This window comes from Scylla paramamosain, chromosome 9, assembly GCF_035594125.1.
Source record: "Scylla paramamosain isolate STU-SP2022 chromosome 9, ASM3559412v1, whole genome shotgun sequence".
Taxonomy (NCBI): domain Eukaryota; kingdom Metazoa; phylum Arthropoda; class Malacostraca; order Decapoda; family Portunidae; genus Scylla; species Scylla paramamosain.
Genome location: NC_087159.1, coordinates 9,970,032 through 9,982,500, shown reverse-complemented (window position 1 = coordinate 9,982,500; position 12,469 = coordinate 9,970,032).

Here is a 12,469-nt window from a genome sequence, read left to right as displayed (position 1 = left end):
GATGTGCAGGAAAAGTACAGCATGAATTGCTGCACAAGTGTATCTAAAATTAAAAACATAACCCTTAATATTAATATTCATACTTACTGGTGTATGATAAGGCTTTGTTAATTGAATTATAAGATAAAACTAAAAATAGGTAATGAATTTTTTTTTAAGTAAGTATAAACAGTAAAAATAAAAGGATGTTGACTTCGGCTTGTGCATTTAATCTGGGAATGTTGAAAAATATCAGATATCACTGACACGTCCTGTATATGAAAGTAATCAGTGAAATAAAAAAAGAACAGCACCGCTGGCGGACGTACGACGTACTTATCTTGATCATGATTCTTCAGTTAAAGAAAGCGCCGCGCGCCGTTAGGGAGTGTAAAGTGTAAACAATAGCCTCTCAGTTCTGCCGATACAAAGGCCTTTACTTTGCTTTACTATATCCAGAATAGGGTATAGCTCGTTCTTTCAAGAATTTTCTTAATTCCGCTGTAGTCCATGATTGTGGCGGTGATGTATCCATTGTGCAGGGTAGTCGAGTGTCTGTGTTTTGGTTTGCTCGCTGCCCAAGTACCCGAGGATAGTGATCGTACCGCAAAAATAAAGTCTCTGATACAAAATTATATTTTCTTTACATTAAATGGATTTGCCTGTTGTTTAGTACATGAAAATGCAAGTATATATTAGTATACTTCCATTGAGGTCAGTAGAAAATTACAGATTGCCTGCCTTGATACACTTATAGGCTCTTTTAAGAATATTATCTGAAATTATGAATAGAAGCTCAAACAATGTCATGTGCTGTCAGTTATCACGAAATTAATTGACTTAAAATTCAGACGCATTACTGTGCAACGATACACCTTTGTAAGCTTGTAAAACCTTGCCCCAAAAAGTATTTATTTTCCGGCGAGAATTAAAAATTCTGGCGCTATCTGGTATCAAAACGCTCACTGCGACGTCTCTAATTCGGTGGCAATCTGCCCGAAGCGACACGCCAAGCCGAGGTCGATGAGGTGGAACTCAAGCTCACGCACGCTGCCCGTAAAAGTGATATTCAAAGCCTTCACTTCGTTGTGAAAGATTCCCTTGGCATGAATCTCCCCAATCAAGCGGGGGATGGTCACCAATGAATCCAGAAAGCCGCCCACACAACACTCCTGCAAGTACTCGTCGTAAGTGTCTCCGACAAACATTTGCAACATGGCGGGAGGCTCCAGGTACACGGCCAAGACCTCGGGCACCTCGCCTGCCTCCTCCACCTCCACCATCAGGTGGCCCTCTCGCAACAGTAACACAACACCGTGACGGTCTTTCAGTCTCTTGATAATGGCATCCCTCCCTTCGTATGTATACTTTGTGACGACGCCGAAGTAGCCGCCGTGCAGTTGACCTCTGGCTCCTAGGGTGAGCAATTCCTGCTCCGACAGGAAACAAACGCGGCGCCGCAAGGACTCCATCTTCCTCCTCGCGTTTTTTGCCGCCAAAGTGGAAAAACATGAAAAGTAGATGCTTGTAAAGGAAACGCAGACACGGCCGCAAGAGCCACCACGTCAGGGACACAGCGAGGAGTCATGCTGCACACCCAAAGTACAGCGCGCACGCGTTCACAGAGTGTGCCTTGAATAGCAGTATCTCCATGCAAAGGCGATATTCGGTGAATCTTGAGTCGAGCAGCACCTCTCCGACCACGGCAGGAACCGCACGGCTGTGGACGGCGTACGACGGGATGGCGTCAGGCCTCAAGCGACCCAGCCATCGCCAGCCAGCGAGTCTGTTGTACAGCGCCGCACACAATAACAACGTAAATCTAACTGTAAACTTAAAGATAACTGGAAAATACAAAGCGAAATCAAAATAATGGAAATAATAGTATGTATCAGGTCATCTGGAAAAGGATATTAAAAAACAGAAATGAGAGAGAGAGAGAGAGAGAGAGAGAGAGAGAGAGAGAGAGAGAGAGAGAGAGAGAGAGAGAGAGAGAGAAAACATACATAGACACCCAGACATTCAGACAGACACACTCTCCCCCCACCACACAAACACACCGGGACGTAACACTCAGACAAGAATGAAAGAACCACAAGAAAATTGAAATCGAAATAATTTCAAACCCTAATAAGAGAAGAGGGAAAGGAAGCGGCAAACCACACAAAGATATCCTGTAGCTCTTAAGTGGACACTTGGAAGCACCGCTGAAGAGACATGATTGGCTGCTTTTGTGACATGAGGAGGAGAATTAAAAAGAGCAGGAGCAGAAGAAGAAGATGAGGAGGAGGAGGAGGAGGAGGAGGAGGAGGAGGAGGAGGAAGTGGATTACAAGCATTATGCAGAATACCAAAATATCTTTTGGTCTACAATGAAGGAATGATGATCCATTGCAGCTTGTAAAGGAAAAAGGAGACGGAGGAAAAGATGGAGAGAGAAGCGTAAGTGGTTACCCTCAAGTAAGAAAGGGAAAAAGAGAAGGAGGAAGTGAAGTTTACCTGAATAAGTAAGAAAAGGTGAAGAAGTATATGCGTGGAAGAAGAATCAAGAGAAGGAAGAAGCAAAAGAAAATACCACAGAAAAATCATAACAGTTCCGTTACACTCACAAAAAAGTTACCAAATGTATAAAACGAAGCAAAATCTAAACTAAATATAACCGCTCAATAACACACCGCAACAAAGAGAAACCAGCAGTATTCAACAGTGGCATAAAAGACGGCAATATTGTACTTTATCGAAAGGTTCCAGCCCTCACCCTCAGCCCTCACATCCCACACCGGTCGCAGTATAAGAGAGGGGAGTCATCGACCCTCTTCAGCGCCTCACTCACACAGTTCTTCCACTTATCGAACGTCAAGATGGTTACTCCCTCACCTTCCCTTGTTATTTCTTTCCATTGTTTTTATTTCTCTCTCTCTCTCTCTCTCTCTCTCTCTCTCTCTCTCTCTCTCTCTCTCTCTCTCTCTCTCTCTCTCTCTCACCTTACTTCACACAAATCTCTCTCCACTCATGCTATTTACACCTTTTCTTTTTTCTCAATATTTGTCCTCCCTCTTTCCTTCACCACACTTTTCTTTTCTCGCTTTCCCGAAAACATATTTCCTCACCCCTTTCTCTTTCCCCCTTTCTTCGTCTCTCCTTCCTTCTTTCACCATATTCTTCTCTTACTCGTTTTTCATCCCCACTATCCGTAATACTCTCCCTTCACTCTCCTCACCCTCTCACTCTCCTCTCCTTCTTACTCTCCTCTCCCTCTTACTCTCTGCGTGTCTATATGCAATCAAGAAAGAGCTCAGCCAAAAGAAATTGCAAACTTCTTTTAAAATGGACTTTGTAATCAGAGAAAGACGAAGGCCAAGGAGATGGAGGAGGAGAATGAGGAGGAATAAGAGGAGAAAGAGACAATGAGACCTTTTAGAATACATCAGGGTATCTTGCAAACTATCGCAACTGGTGAAAGAGGAAGACGAGAAAGAGATGGAGGGTGGAGTAGCTTTGGTTACTCAGGAGACGAAGACGAAGAAAAACAAGAAAGAGAAAAATAAGAACAAGAACAAGAAGAATAAAAACAAAAACAAAACAAGAACGAAAACAACAATAGAAGACGAATTAGAAGTAGAACAACAACAACAACAACAACAACTACTACTACTTCTACTACTACAACAACAACAACAACAAGATGAAAATGAAAACGAATAACAACGACAGCAGCAGCAGCAGCAACAACAACAACAACAACAACAACAACAACCAAAGAAGAAGAAGAAGAAGAGGAAGAAGAAGAAGAAGAAGACTACGATGAATAGGAGCCGGGGGGAACACGCTGAACAACATAAAAGAAGAGAGGCAAAGAGTGGGGTGAGCATGCACTCCTCTGGTTTCAATACTCGGCTGATTGCTACGCGTGACCACCTTCAAACTCCAGTCTATGCACCCCTGCCCAACAACCTCGCCGCCGCCTCTCTTTACGGAGCGTCCCACACAAGAGGTCACGTTCTCCCCTCCCGACCTTCCTTGAGTCAAAGCACAACGCACGATAAATGGAAAAATATACTCCTTCGGGAAACTTTTCAAGATTTATTAGGGAAGATTCGTGATTCTGCCGTATATGTTTACAAAGTTCCACGTTACACAAAGGAGTTATATGTTAATGCACGGTCATGTTATAGAATTATTACCTTATTATTGCATTTTCTCCCTTTTCCACGAACAATGTTACAGAATACAATGCGCGTAGGATTTCACATATTACGCGTAGGATTTCACATATTTCAAAAATGTGTTTAAAACTATTTTCTCTGGTCATCTGATCGTGGCAAAATGCACGTAAAAGAGCGAAAAACGGGGGAATTTTATTTAAGCCAGAAAGTAACAATTGCACATGAAAATACTTAACTAAATATGTGATGTGGCATTTCAAGAAAATTTTTTTTACTGAAGTCTGTAATAATTTCACTGAGGAAAGACAAATTGCCATCTCTCTCTCTCTCTCTCTCTCTCTCTCTCTCTCTCTCTCTCTCTCTCTCTCTCTCTCTCTCTCTCTCTCTCTCTCTCTCTCTCCCCTTGTCGTTCACTCGGTTAAATGGAAGCAGAAGAATAGTAGGGACTTTTTCACTTTGACTCCTCTTTAATTAAAAGTTCATTCCCATTAAAACAACTTTAAACATTACAGCTTCTCGGAAAAAAAAAAAATACAAATTACGCAACCTGAAGCAGATTCAAGTGAACGCCAGGCACCTGCAGGAGTGACATCTGGTGGCAGGAGTTTTACAGCAGAGATCCATCCGAGTGTTAAGAAACGAAAATGAGCTCATGAAACTATAAGTGACATAATTTAATGCAGCAATGAAGTGAAAGAAAAAAAAAAGTAAAAATTACAAAATAGAAAACTTAGGATGTTAGGTTACATGTTAAGATGTTAAGTTACGTTCGGATTTTGTTACGTCAAGTAAGAATAGTTAATTTCGTAAAGGTGCTAGGTTAGGTTTGATTAGGTTGTCAAGTTAGGTTTTTGCTAGATCAGGTTAGGAATAGTTGATTAAAGTAAAAATGTTAGGTTAGACTTAGGTTAGTTAAGTTGTTAATTCATAGAGTACCAATGTTTAGCAAGGTCATATGGCAAGCGATAGGGTCACGAGAGAGTAATGGAAGATGATAATAGGAGGTGGTGAGGGGTGGCGTGCGCTCAGGTGTGATACAGGTAGATGGAAGGTAAAAACAGATAGGAAATAATTATGAAAAGTAAAGGTTAGTGATGGGAATTGATAAGCGATGGGTGGTTATTGTTGAGATAATGGGTGGTATAGTGATGGAGGTGATGGGGTAATATATGTGATTATAGTCATTGGTGATGGGGAAATAATGGGTAGTGAAGTGAGAGGAGTTGCACTGGAATGATAAGTGGTATAGAGGTGATGAGGAATGATGGGAACGGATGGATGGGGAATAGAATAACGGATGGTGATTATTTCCTGGGAAGTGGCTGAATATGGTAAATAGAACAGTACTCTGGGGAAGAGGATCTCGAGGAAATGAAACATACACACACACACACACACACACGTATAATGTCGGTATAATGCTGCTCTGTTTAATTAACATCATAATGATTTCAGATTCAATTAGCAAGAGTTTCGATTTTTTTTTCCTCGCCTGTAATAATCCCCGGATGACATTATTGCCTTTGTGTTTAGCATTTGTGCAATAACGACCACTTTTATTTTCTTATTACTAATTGTCATAAACGTGTAATAAAAAGCTATTTGAGTTAATAATTATGAAAATGATAATAATGACAGATAATATATTTACACGTTTGTTGCCGCCGCCCTGATCTTTGCCTCAGCATCGCCTCAGTGCAGAAAACACTCTGCCTGTATTTTGAAACACGGTTTCCAAAGGTCACAGAAATTATTAGTCGGGTTCTCTTCCGTGTTTTTCCAGCTCTTGATGCAAAATTTCAAACTATTACAAGGATCCTAAAACACCTTTTCGTTTGTCAACGCCATCACCATTATCAACACCACTGTCACCACCACCAGCACTCTGTCAACACCACCACTGACACTCAGTGCTGTAATCACTACCAACCATCACTGACACTGTTGTCATCTCTGTTTGTTATCACTGTCAACACCACTGTCACAATCACCTCCGTCGCCATCAGTGTCACCACTGTTATATTATATCATCACCAATCGGGAAAATCATAAACATCATCATTATTACAGTCAGTGGTAGTCGTAATTCTAAGAACCTGCCTTATTATCTGTTGCATTTGAATTTGTCCATAAATGTTAATATTCTCGTTGTTAATATTCTCTTTGTCACTAACAAAAAAAAATAAGATGAAAAACAAGAAAAGATGTGTGAGAGAGAGAGAGAGAGAGAGAGAGAGAGAGAGAGAGAGAGAGAGAGAGAGAGAGAGAGAGAGAGAGAGAGAGAGAGAGAGAGAGAGAGAGAGAGAGAGAGAGAATAAGGAAGATGTACATATATAAGAAGCAAACATGTGACCGTGGCGTAACAGTTGTGCTGGTTTGAGATTGCAATGTCATGACTTAACCATAACAAAACATAACGAGGCAATGCTGAGGTGGCCATACTGGAGATAAAATTTTTGAGTTCGATTATCAACCACACCTGTTCCCTTCTCCTCACAACTTACGAGGAACAACCACTGCTGCTGAATTCTAAATCAAGAGCTACATTTTTCTACAAACAGTTCTCCAGGGAATGGATTTAACACTATTGGCCTTGTGTCAAGAGCATTACACGTGACATTCTTGTTAAACTGAGGCCGAAATGATGTAGGGACGCGTAGGGAAGTGAGATCAAATAGACTATGTAGACTGTGGAGACAGGATAATGCGTCAGAGGAGTGAAGCTGACAGGGGCGGGCAGACTGATGCGAGGGGTCCACAGGCGCAGTGGGGATGTGGAGTGGATCCGAGGTGATTCCCAACAAAGCGAAAAAAGATTGAAAGCGCAAGCAATCAAAAAACAATCGTAAAATTGTTTCCTCCATTAACGCAGCCTGAAAACTTTGAGGAAAGTAACAAAAGTAAGAAAAATTGAAAAAGGAAAAAAGTGTACCTATAGTTTTAATGAAACCTCTTAACATTCACTTAACTTAAATTGAACTTTAATTACTTTTCGTCCTTTCTTCCTTTCCTAATACCAAGGAAGGACTGCAGTCACAAGACTGCATTAAATCTAGTTACACGGTCCCTCCTTAAGCATGCTGAATGCGGTAATAAATTTTCCATACGAATAAAATTCAAAGCGTGACACGAGAAAGGAAGGGAGAACAGAGCACAGCGGAGAAACGAAGAAGGCAGAGAAACAGCCTCCTGACAGGAAAGGAAGGAGGGAAGCGTAGAAGGGGAATAAAAAAAGCATAGCAAAATTTAACGAGCAAGAAAGGAGAAAGGAGAAAAGGGAAAATATGTAGGATACGAATGTGTTTCTCCGAGGAAAAGGGGAGGGAAAAGAGCGTGAAGGAAGAACAGAGGGGAAGAGTCTATAACTACTACACTGCTACCAAAGGAAATTGGGAAAAATACAATGAGAAAGCTCTGTTCAGTAAGAATAGACGAGGGTGCATGGAGAGCAAACGAGGAGGAAAGGAGAAAGGGGAACAAGAGTATGAAGGGATGTCACAAATAAAAGAAAGGAGAGGAAGGAGACGAAGGAGAGTCATAAGGGAGGAATGAGGTCAAGGAGACGTATTCCTTTGTCCTGTGTTCTGCATTACACATGTCGGTAGGCTGGTGGCGGGCGTGCGAGGGTGATAGAGGTGGTGGCGGTTACTTCCAATCACGTGATGCGGGTTCAAACGAAGAGGAACTCAAAGGAAGAACAAACAATTCTCTTTTGTTAATCTCAGGTTGTTTGTGATCGACTTCAAGAATATTATCCAGTTCATTCTAGACTTGGCCATTTATGTGTCCTTTTCACTAGAACCTATTTCAGGACACACACACACACACACACACACACACACACACACACACACATGCTATATACATACTTACGTTACCTAGATTCGCAGATGCTTTTCTTGCGTCCGTTTCGCGGTGACACACTCACTGCTGGAATACTGTCATCAAATGGGGGAAAAAAAAAAAAAGTCTTCTTTGTATCAGCAGACAATTTCTTTTCAGCCACACTATCAGATGGCACACATCGACATTACAATGAATATTGAAAGAAAAAAAAAGGCTTGCAGTAGAAATCTGACTTCTCAAAACGGCTAAATACTCCACATCTTTCGAAAAATATACGGGTATGTGAGAAAATATTTTACTTTGCATTTTCGGATAGGTTTCTCGCAAATCTTATAGAATTTCTTTTTTTTTTTTTAAGGTAAAATAGTTAAGTTGGGAGTTACGAGCGGATAGTTTATATGAAAACGAGGACGATGTGCATAAAAGTGTTTGCCTGTGCAAGACAAAATTTACATCACTTGGAATATCAAACATGTATAATTAAAAAAAAAGAAAATCCTTTCAAGCTGCACTGAAGTAACAAATGTACTGGAGATCAGAAAAAAGAAAAACAGATCCATAACTAGACGATATCTGCGCAACCTGTTTAAAGTGACCCCGCAGCAGTTTTGTAAAACTGACCCCTTTGTGCTATGAGATTAATTGTAATTATAACTCTCTTTTCAACATGACAACTTAAACTTATATTCTGTTTTTCATTCTAAGCCGATGTATTCATGCAATGAATATATAGATAAATAAATAAATAAATGCGTCCAGCGTGGTGCGCGCTTCTGTAAATCTTAATTGGATTCAGTTCCATATACGCAGACTTGCCGTCCTGGATCGGAGTGACTTAATTAGAATATTCCAGCCCCTGCTTTGTAGAGCTTGGACAGGCCCACTGTTTGAAAAGTGACTTCCTCGTGAACAGTGACGTGTTTTCTTTCTTTTTTTTTAAGCTAGTGGTACAAAAACGATAATTATTATTCTTTGAATATTCATTTCTGTCATCCATTTTTTCTTTTTCTTTTTTTTTTCGATTTGCCGTCATTCCATGCCTTAACGTCAGCTGCTTAACTTTTGTTGAGGCTTCCCTGTCAGGCGCACAGAAGAGTCATGCATTACCACAAATATCCAAGTGTAAATCGATGCCTTTCCAGGAAATTAGTAACAAAAGATACTCACGAACAGCTTTCCCCCTCAAGTGGCCTAGACTGGATTTGCGGTTTTAATCTCAACTGCTCTCCACGCAGCCTCAGGAAGGGATACCAAGAGGCCCTTTCCTGCATAAGATGAAGATCAAGGACTAATGCTGCTACTTATGATCTCAAGACAAGAGAGAGAGAGAGAGAGAGAGAGAGAGAGAGAGAGAGAGAGAGAGAGAGAGTGTGTGTGTGTGTGTGTGTGTGTGTGTGTGTGTGTGTGTTTTAATACTTAAGTATCTTCTTAAAGTAACAGGGGCATTCAAGTCAACGTTTTTCCTTCATAACAAGGGGGGACGTAAACAAAATTCTTAGGATCAGTAACCAGGACAGAACATGAAATAACAGGTTCAGGCTTGAAAAATTTTGGTTTATAAAAGATATAGGAAGAAATTGGTTCTCAAATAGAGTGGTAGATGAATGGAACGGGCTCAGTAATGAAATTGTTAGTGCCAAGACATTATATAGGAAGCTTTAAGAGAAGATTAACGAATTTATGGATGGGGATGATAGGTGGAAATAGGCAGGTATGTTTCATACAGGGACTGCCACGTGTAAGCCTGAGGGATTCTTGCAGCTTTCCTTATTTTTTTATGTTCTTATATTCTTATTCCCAAGACAAAGGAAGGATTGCTGCCAATCTCTTTACTCATTTCCTTTCCTATCTCAGTAACTCACACACAGCTGAAGCCTGAACTCTTAGGACAGTATCTCTCCTATTGATGCTGCATTGCACACAACCCTCCTAAACACATGGACTCGAAGTTTTCGCCTCAGTGACTCCTCTCTCACTCACCGTCGCATTGTGGTATCTCTTACTTACACCGTTATTTTCATGGTTACTGTTCTCCAGAACTTAATAATTGTATAATTCCCCCACTCCTCCCGCGATCTCAAATCAGTAAACTCTCATACTCTCACCCCTATTATCCAACTTAGTAAAGCATGAATTATCCAGTATTGCAACCCAAGAAACAAGAAAAAATGAAACACGTAAGAAGAAAGAAGAATTAAACAAGATTGAAGAAATGAAGAGATGAAAAAAGAAGTAAGAAATAGAAAAAATAAATGAGAGGAGATGATAAACACGAAAGCAGGTACCAAGAAACTATCACCACCCTGATAGATAAGAGACGAGACGTGACCACCGAGGAGAACAACAAGATGCGGTGAGTCATCACAAGACTAACAGAGCCGGAGATTAGCAGCAGATTACAAGAAGAGATGCCCAGGTGGCTATCACTAAATTAGTATACGCAAGAAACAGAGGTCGCCGGAAGCAAATGACGTGGGCAGCACAGACAACCGGCACACCATAGGAAACGCCGCCTCCTTGTTCTTGATTGGAAGATGCGGTTACCAAAGTTACTCGAGAATGAACCTTATTGAAAGTTAAAGGAAAATAAACTGCATGATCGAAGTATGGGAAGATAAATATAGTTACTTGAAAATAGACCTTGCGGAAAGTATAGGAAAATGAACCGTATGATTGAAATATTGAAAAATAAATCTTATAGCTACGGAACTTTTGATGGGGCAAAAGTTCTCTCTAACATCACGTGTATAGTATGAGGTGTAGGAGACGGGAATAGAGAGAAGCATACTGAGAGACAAGCTAGACAGAGCTGTTAGATTAGAGAGGGTCAAGATGGGCAAGCCGCCTGTCACAGTACCAGTAAGTAGAGCCAGGCAGTTGTAATGCAGTCATAGTAAAATGTTGGTGTTATATATTGACAGAGAGGGATTAGGTGGTGTAGGTTGGGTTTACCCAATGATATTAGTTGCGAGGTTTGTGTAGGATGTGATTTATCATTGAGTATTAAATGAATGAAGTTGCTTAAATGGGAAGTGCAATGTGAAGTGTTAGAGATATTTGAAGAGATGAAACAATTTTCGTAGATTTTCGTTGTTGTCGGAAGTCGTATATGATCGTCTGAGTGTAAATATATGTAAATAATACAAATTCAGTAAAAATCATAAAAAACCTAAACACGTTCCCTTGAACCCACAAAAGCCAGTCTTAGAGATTAAGGACGCAGCAAGAACGTGCAACATGGAAATACGACAGTATCGTCAATCTTTCATACCTCTTACTGCTAAATTTTGGAAAGCTCTCCTTATCTCTCTCTCTCTCTCTCTCTCTCTCTCTCTCTCTCTCTCTCTCTCTCTCTCTCTCTCCTCTCTCTCTCTCTCTCTCTCTCTCCTACCTGCAAAATGAACTATTCCGGAAGGGAATTATCAAGACATCTATGAAACTAAATTGGACAACTCAAGTTATTCTTGTCTTGTTCCTTTTTAGGCGAGGCATTGTCAGCAAACATTTTTTATATATATATATATATATATATATATATATATATATATATATATATATATATATATATATATATATATATATATATATATATATATATATATATATATATATTGTTGTGCCCTTCGCCGGTGTCCTTGTCACGTAAAAAATAAAACTAAAAATCTTCCAATGACCTCGTTTTCTGTTAAGTTTTTTACGTTTCTCTCTCTCTCTCTCTCTCTCTCTCTCTCTCTCTCTCTCTCTCTCTCTCTCTCTCTCTCTCTCTCTCTCTCTCTCTCTCTCTCTCTCTCTCTCGTGCAAGGTCTGTTTCATAACCACTCGCTACACATTAGTGTTTTTCTTTCTTTCTTTTGCTTCTCTCTTCTTAAATCGTGTTATCTTTTTTCCTCTCTCATTCTTTTCGTTGCATATTGGCTAAAAAGATTACGAGCCTTCCATTTCCCATAATACAGAGGGCTGGACTTGATTTGTAGGCTAAAAGGCCTTTGTTCTTGGACATAACAAGATTTGGTGTTTCCTCCCTGTACCTTCCTAGTCTTTCCTGCTGACTCCAAAGCTTCCTTCACCCACCGCTCACTTCTTCCTTGGAGCTGGGTGGTGTTGCGTGAGACACTTTTTCGATATATTTCCCTGTTTATGTCTACCTGCATTTCTGTTTGGGGATGAGTTTGTTTTTGTCTTTCTGTCTATTCACGCATGTCTTTTCAGTATAAGTAGGAGGAAGTTTCTTCTATGTTTTTATCTGTTAATATTTATCTACCTCTCTTTCTGGAGAGGGATGTCTCTGCATATCTGTTCATGTCTATCTATATGTCTTTCTGGAGAAGAGTCTTTCGGTTAGTCTGTTTATCTATCTCTGTCTAAAGAAGAGTCAACCTCTTAGTCAGTCATCTTAGATTTATATATCTCAATCTGTCTGTTTGTCTTCCTTTTTTTTTTTTTTTTTTTTTGGTCTGTGCATGTCAATTTATATGCCAG